This window comes from Bacillus rossius, chromosome 15, assembly GCF_032445375.1.
Source record: "Bacillus rossius redtenbacheri isolate Brsri chromosome 15, Brsri_v3, whole genome shotgun sequence".
Lineage (NCBI taxonomy): Eukaryota > Metazoa > Arthropoda > Insecta > Phasmatodea > Bacillidae > Bacillus > Bacillus rossius.
In genome coordinates this window covers 33740609-33748019 of record NC_086342.1, presented here as the reverse complement: position 1 = coordinate 33748019, position 7411 = coordinate 33740609, and the positions used below count along the sequence as shown (strand labels likewise).

The window sequence follows — 7411 nt, the reverse complement described above, 5'->3', positions numbered from 1 at the left end:
TGAACCGACTATCATCGTAACGAGCGAATATATATATTTTCACGTCAGAAGTAGAAATGCGCTTGGTGCGGTTTTTTTTTAATAAGCCAGAACAGATTGAAAATGTGGCTAATTGTTAATTAACGTACGGGAAGTGAAGCTCCCGGGGAAAGCGCGACGGAAGAAAGCGCGCACACGACACTTACGTAATTACCACGGTAATTTTTACGTAAGTATTTATTTTCTCACTTCCAGCATCAAGTGTAACCTCTGCTCCCGCTGACGACTGTAACCTACCCGTTGAGCACCCTCCCTCCCTCCCCCCCCTTATCTCCCGACACCACACACCGGGGTCAGGAGTTCAAACCCTGTCGAGTTTCTGAATGTTGAGGCGCAGTGGCAGTTATGTCACCGTTCCGCGTTTCATTTCCGTGTTGCATGTTTGTCTTATGCTGCAGACGTTTTAATCACGACAAATCATTATATATTTTTTGTTATTTTATAATTATTACATATTAAATATTTTTAACTGTTAGCGAAATAGTTTCATACCCAAACAAAATTTATCTTTAAAACATTTTTGTCTTCCTGTAGGAAATGGTTTTAATCAAAAAATATTCCTGATGACTTGAAGTTCAAACAATTTTTTAAAAAGTTACCCCAGAAAAATTTTATTTTATTTTTTTGACTATGATATCTCAAATTGCTCCAAAATTGATAATTTCTTCCGAAACAGAGAATCCTGTAAATAATTAAGACGTCATGTCATATCTTGGCTGCATATTATTTTCTAGGTATAGACTCTGGGTGTGTTAATTTTAAGTATTTTGTTTTTATATTTAAGTTGAAACAAAAACCTCTACACAAATAAAAATGTTGTTTTAATGATCTCATTCAAAATAAAACGAAGCTACCATTTATGATAGGAACTGAGTAGGTGTTTTTTTCAGTCACAGACACACCTATACGCAGCATTTTCTTTAGCTGGTGATTCCACTCAAATGTATAGTGCTTGTTCATGAACGTATAACTAGAGACCTAAAAAATTCACGAGTTCATTTCGCGATAGACTGACATCCAAAACAGTATACCTTCGTACAGCTTCTGCGATTGGCCCACATTTTATCTGGGGAACTTCGCGCCAATGGAAAAACCTAAACCAAGAAAGTGCCGAATCATGGACAAATTGGATGAGACGTCTCACGAATCAGCAGCCAATGAACAAGTGTCATTTCCTCGAGTTTGTTAAGTACTGTGGAGTCTATCCTAGAGGTAAATGAACCCGCGATTTTTTCCGGTCCCTACGTATAACTAAAAATACAGTTTACAGGGAAGCTTTAAAATGAATGAAACTATAGCACACATATTAATAAGCAATAATGCTCCATCGTGTATAGCCTATGTAATAACCATTTTGAATTAAACTTTCCACTTGAACCAGGTTTTGTTGCACCCAGTGTTATAATTCTCAAAAAAAAAGGGGGGGGGGGATGCAGTTTGAATATGTTGCACCTGATACGAAATTTCATTTAAATTTTTTAAAGACGTAGTAAATATATTGTTAACGATAACACAAAGTCATTTGTTGGTTATTCCAGAAATAGTGCTTGAATGTCCGATTGTAAATTTATATTTGGTCAATACGACATAATTTATTCAGTTTTACATACCACCCTGCAGGGTGAATTTTAATAAAACGGTAACCACAAAATAATAAATTGTACTGAGATTGAAAAGCGTGTGCACACAATGCCTGGTTCAATTCCAGTTCGTGTCAGGTATTTTTCACTACGGGGAAATTAACCTTATGTGTTTAAAACTATGTGCACTGTGCTGGGTTGTACTTCTAAATATGCCGCGGAAGGCAATGCTAAGTTACTGTATCGTTGTGCCTACTCTGTTCAGACCACCCACACGCATACTTAGTGGTGAGGACCAGGGAATCCCAGAATATTTATGGAGACAAACCTTCAATCAACATCATATGAAAATCCCAGTGTCTTTTACAGTTATAGTAGAACAAATTTGAAATGTTCTTGAAGAAAGTTAAATATATGGCTCTTGATATTTATGCATATAAAAGTACAGTATATGAACATTTACCAACTAAACGTGGAATTAATTATCATGCATCAAACAGACAAACGTTTGAAAAAAAAAGGCAGGTCTTAAAATGGTTTTTACTAAAATAAAAACTTGATCCTAACATGATAGAGCTACAAAGCCTGTCAAAAGCTGTATGATGTCACACCAAAACAAAGTTTGGTTTTTAAAAATTTAGCTTTCTTTCAAGTTCGTCCTCACCATTTTAAGTAATTTATTGCATTTTGCGTCATAATTTTTGTTTTATTGAAATTCTAATGGATGTTTCACTTAATAAGTATTTCAATGTATTTTGGTTCTTATTTATTTTCATTACATCTAATATTCACGTTATCTAACGATTTTTTTTTCAATTTAGTCAAATACTGATTGTTAAAAATTTTGCTAGAGTAATAACGCTGTAGTGGCTCTCTAGAAGTTCATTTTCTGTATTTTCACAGTGAACTAATACACATAACTTTATTTGTATAGTCCCACAATCGAAAAATTTCTCCCATAGTTTCTCTGTAAAAACTTTTCTCATATAGTCCCACTACTGAAATATTTCTTCAAAACAATCTTTAATTATAAAAAAAAATTGGTTGTCCGTAAAGTCGGTTTACGGACGATAGTTTAACATGACAACGTCATAACAAAACATTGATGAAATGATTGCATACTTTTATTAATAAAATTGAATCATTTTTATTGAATTATCACTATTTTGTATGGATACAAAGGAGTGAAATGAAATCTACAATTTAATTGATAAATTTACTTTTATTTGCACTCATTAATTCAAATATGTTTATTACTTTAACGAACAGATTATTTTAACTATAACTTTAATACATATTTGCTATTTAACTTCTTCCAATCTGTGTTATTCTGTTAAGGATAGGACGATGATAGGTAAATAAGGAAACGAATGGGAGTGTTTCAAGTTTGATGTGCCTCGAAAAAGTCAAATCGATGATTGTTTCAAACGAGTGGAAGAGAGATAGATGCGGCGCAAGCGTAAAATGAGCGTAACGGGACAAAGCGTAACGGGACAATGTGCGTAATGGGACAATGAGTCATCCTTTTTCGTGCGAGCAGCCCGCGTTCATCGATTTATTAGACGTCACGTCAATAATCTAATATAGTGGTGAGGTCAAGTTTTAAGGGATCGCCTCATAATAACGCAACTGGTAAGACACAACAGAAGTGAAGGGAATAAAATAATTTTCTAACCAACTTGTGAAGTCAGTGTGACAATATTACCATACCGTCGCGGGCTCGAAAGATACTGATAGATAAAAAGAGCTTCAGAATGTTGTTTTCCAATTGACTTTAAACTGTTGCAAGAGTAATAGCCTACAATCATTATTGGTAAGTAATTTTTTTATTACTATTCGTTTACTGAATTAATGTTACTTTTGTACGCGTACAATGACTTTTTTCCCAATAAATATTAAAATTTGATGGGACATTATTATTTTTTAAACAGAATCAATAAAAAAAATTAAAACACTGAGGGATATTTATTGTATATGAAGTGCGAATGTAATGTCAAGAACCCAGTTTTATTTATTGGTTTTGTTTCCATAATAATGCGAAGTTATCCTGCCGTATCGCGTCCCTGACATGTAGTTCTGATCCGAGGATAACGCACCCTGCTTTTGCTTCAGCCGATGTAAAATTTTAATTTTACTGTCTATCCACACCGTGCACGGTGAATATCAATGTGGCCACGGTGAGACATCGCACAGCCAGATATATCTTCAAGGCAAGCGCTCCGTGGCGACGAGAGAGAAAGCCAACCGTTCACAGCGATGACAGCCACACCCGAACAGTTTCGAAGTTCTCCGAAGTTTTTTGATCGCTTGATAAAAAAAATAAAAATATATATTGTATTGATTTACATATTTTACGCTGACCGATCATTACCAATCTTTTATTTTACCTATGATAACCTAACCTAACCTACCCACTCGGAAAAGAAAAAAAAATAACTTTTTTTTCTAAACTGACCAAAACTAACCTAAAAGTTTGCTTCGGTAAAATTCGGAACTGTTCGGGTTGTGGTTGTGGCTTTCATCCCTGTGAATTAAAGGCTATCACAGCGAGAGGCATATATGGCTATAGTGAATGAATGACGTTTAAGAGAGGCATGCACGTTGTAAAAAAATGTTTGCTCTTAAACAACTAGCTGTAAACTAGCTGACAACATTCTTTTTTGATACACGGTAAAAATAATGAGTAAACTTAAAGCTCGTACTTACACGCCATTCTAGTTAATGCATTTTCCTGTCGTAATTATTTGCGTGCTTTTCCTATAAATTTATTTCGTCTGAAATTTTTTGAAAACACATTTACTTAACATTATCAAATAGTTTGTTGTGTATGGTCAGCCCTCGAAGTGAAGGTTGACCAACCACATTGAGGGTGACAAATGAGACTTGACATTCCATTTATTACATCATTAGTTAAAACAAAACGAAGTGAACCAGTATTAAAATTTTATATAAATTGTAACTAAGCAAATTTTTAATATTTTATCATTCAATTACATGTATACTCTTGCCGATAATCGAACCGAAGACCTAAATTGATTAGGTTACTAAACATTTAAATTGAATTTTTTAAATATTATTTGTAATTTTTGGTCAAAAACTAAACAATTTCTATTTTACAGTCTGGGTCAATGTCTTGCCCTCTTATGGAGCTGATTTGGAAAATGCCCCTCTCGATGGAAAATTGGCTCTTTCGATGGATATAAAGGAAATAAATTGTCGGAAATAAATTTGCGACACCAAACAGCAAAAAAACTCGGCCCATCGTTCACAACCACTGGCTACACTGACTCCATATCAACATCAGAATCATCAGAGAGCATATCCACGTCCATCACCAGACAATATACTGCATTCCCCGTCGCTTCTCGCGAGGCGGACGGCTGAAGCTCGCTCGAGTGCAAATATCGCGCCTCGTCGGGGGCTCGTTTTGCCCCACTGGCTCATTTCTCTCAGTTACTTTTTGCCTCAATCGATACTTAAGACACTTCTTTCAATTGATTCTGCTCGGGCGATTTTGCTTGTTTTCATTATTTTTTCTCCAACACAACCTGTTTTTCCTTAGGAATTTACGATTAATGGCTTCAAAACTAAAGTTAGTAACTTTATAGTTATTCCATTCAGTGCTCACTCACGATCAACATTAAGTTTAAATCGCGCCAATCGGTCCATTAATTTCGCAGTCACAGTTCTCACTGACTTCAGTTCGACGCTCCCCACCAACGCTCATTACGTCATCACTGCAAATGTTAACCGGATGAGTCATACGTAACAACCACGAGCGAAGTCTGCTCTACTAAGATATGTTTAATTCAACTCTGTAGCTTTCGTAGTTTACGAGTTTTAAGCGGTTTTGAATCCTCAGCCGATGTGACGACACCCAATCCGAGATTAAAGAAATACGTATTCCTGTCGGAAATTCATATCAAAAATACTCAAGGGACCAATTATTTTTGTATTTAAAAACCTTTGAATGTGTGATCTTTGCTTTACGGAAGGTAAATAGTAATTAACGGCAAAAAGAGTATTTTGTAATCTCGCCCTAAAAATTATTAGCTGTTATTTGTGTGGTTCTCCAAATAAAACACATGGCAATGACGATAAATTTCCCCTGCTCCTCCCGATGTGAGATAGAAAACCGGGAGCTTTGATACCCGCCCTCCCCACTTCCTCCTTTTAATCAAGCATTTTCAGTGTCTGTGCGATAGCTCTTCGAGTAATGTTGATGACGTCACCCACTATTTACGTCCATCTGCCCTTACGTCGCGTGCGGATGTTCATTAGGTTGGCCGACGGCGAACGTAGGGTCGGCGCATTGTAGGGGTTTGTCTTCCGTTTCCAGTTGGCCGGCAGGGCGGGCTCAATTAGCTGTCTCTCTCATTAGTGTCCCCCCTCCTTGACCATTTAGCTAAATTGAAGGAAGTTTGGCCACCGTGTCTACTAATGCCCCACGTTCTTGCGATAGCTAGGAAACTACAGCGAGCTCCCATGTGCAATGACTACAGAGCACTGTACTTGTTTTAAAAATGGAACACGAATATTCATGTAAATTTGTACATTTTCATTGAAACAACTGTGTCAATACAAAATAGCTTGCGCAGTAATACTGGGTTCAGATTCTTACTCAAGAATTTAGGTTTTTGTTGTCCCAGATTCTCTAACAGTTAAAGTTTTTGAAACCGTTCACTGAATAGCTTTCTATTATTAAATGCGCACGTTAAAAATAATTCTAAAACGAAATAAAATCCTAATTTTGAGTATTCAATTATATTTTACATATTAAAAAAAAGATACATCGAATGATACATAAAAAAAGACACAAAATTGGGCGCTTTTTTCCGTGAGAAATAAACAGTATTATCTCTAAAAAGTATTCATAAACGCTAAAATAACTATAGCAATGGGTTATTTAAAAGTTACAATATATTTCTTGTAGAACAAACGTTTTCTTGAAAACTGGTTTCCAAAGGAATATTTTGTAATAGTACATTTTGTTTTGTTTTTAAATGCAATAAGTGTTTCATATTAAATATCAGCGTGTCTTATATGTTGTGAATTATTTTCTGGAACAAATATTCACGTTACCTTTAATCCCTTTTTAACGAAATCACAGGCTTGTTTGTGTAACTTTTGGAAACAAACACACGCTTCAATGTATACGATATATTGATTTTGACAGCTCTGAGGGCAAATAGTAAACCAATGTTGGTATCATGCGCAGATGACAACAATAGGACTATATTATAACATTTGTATTTGGCTTATAGAAGCGATATACACCCGCGGACTGCGGGCCACTCGCATCACAAGTTTTTAAAATATTATTTTTTCTGTAAATTGGCATGATGATATATCGTGCATTATTATAACAACAGCATGACACTCGCCGACCAAAGTGGTGGTTAGTGAAAGTTTGGCGTAGATATAAAAAAAATAATTTAAAATTCCAAAATGTTCTTTTGTTCTATCCAATATAATACTTACAAAAATATTACTCCTTCGGGCCGGATTTGAACCAGCGACCTATGGATATCCACTTCCGCGCATCTACAGTCCACCGCTCTACCAACTGAGCTACCGAAGGCTATGAAGGTCATGGACTTTCACCACAATGTAGTTGATAGTCGGTGCTTAAAAAGTTCGCTAGAAATGCTAGAGCTAAAAGACGCTACACGCAACAAAACTACAATAGTTTATAAAACACGTAATTCGCAAGCCGTCACCAAAACTACATATATATAACATTTAAAACGTGTAAAACTTTCCTTCGTCAGACTGAAGATAAAATATATTTG

At 35.6% G+C, this 7411-nt stretch overlaps 1 non-coding gene across 1 annotated transcript; it reads right to left on the bottom strand.

The window, feature by feature from the left end:
* Positions 1-7111: 7111 nt before the first annotated feature.
* Trnay-gua (transfer RNA tyrosine (anticodon GUA)) lies at positions 7112-7200 on the bottom strand. The gene is given in 2 exon segments: positions 7112-7147; positions 7164-7200. It is a non-coding gene; the product is annotated as a tRNA-Tyr (tRNA).
* Between the last annotated feature and the right edge of the window lie 211 nt (positions 7201-7411).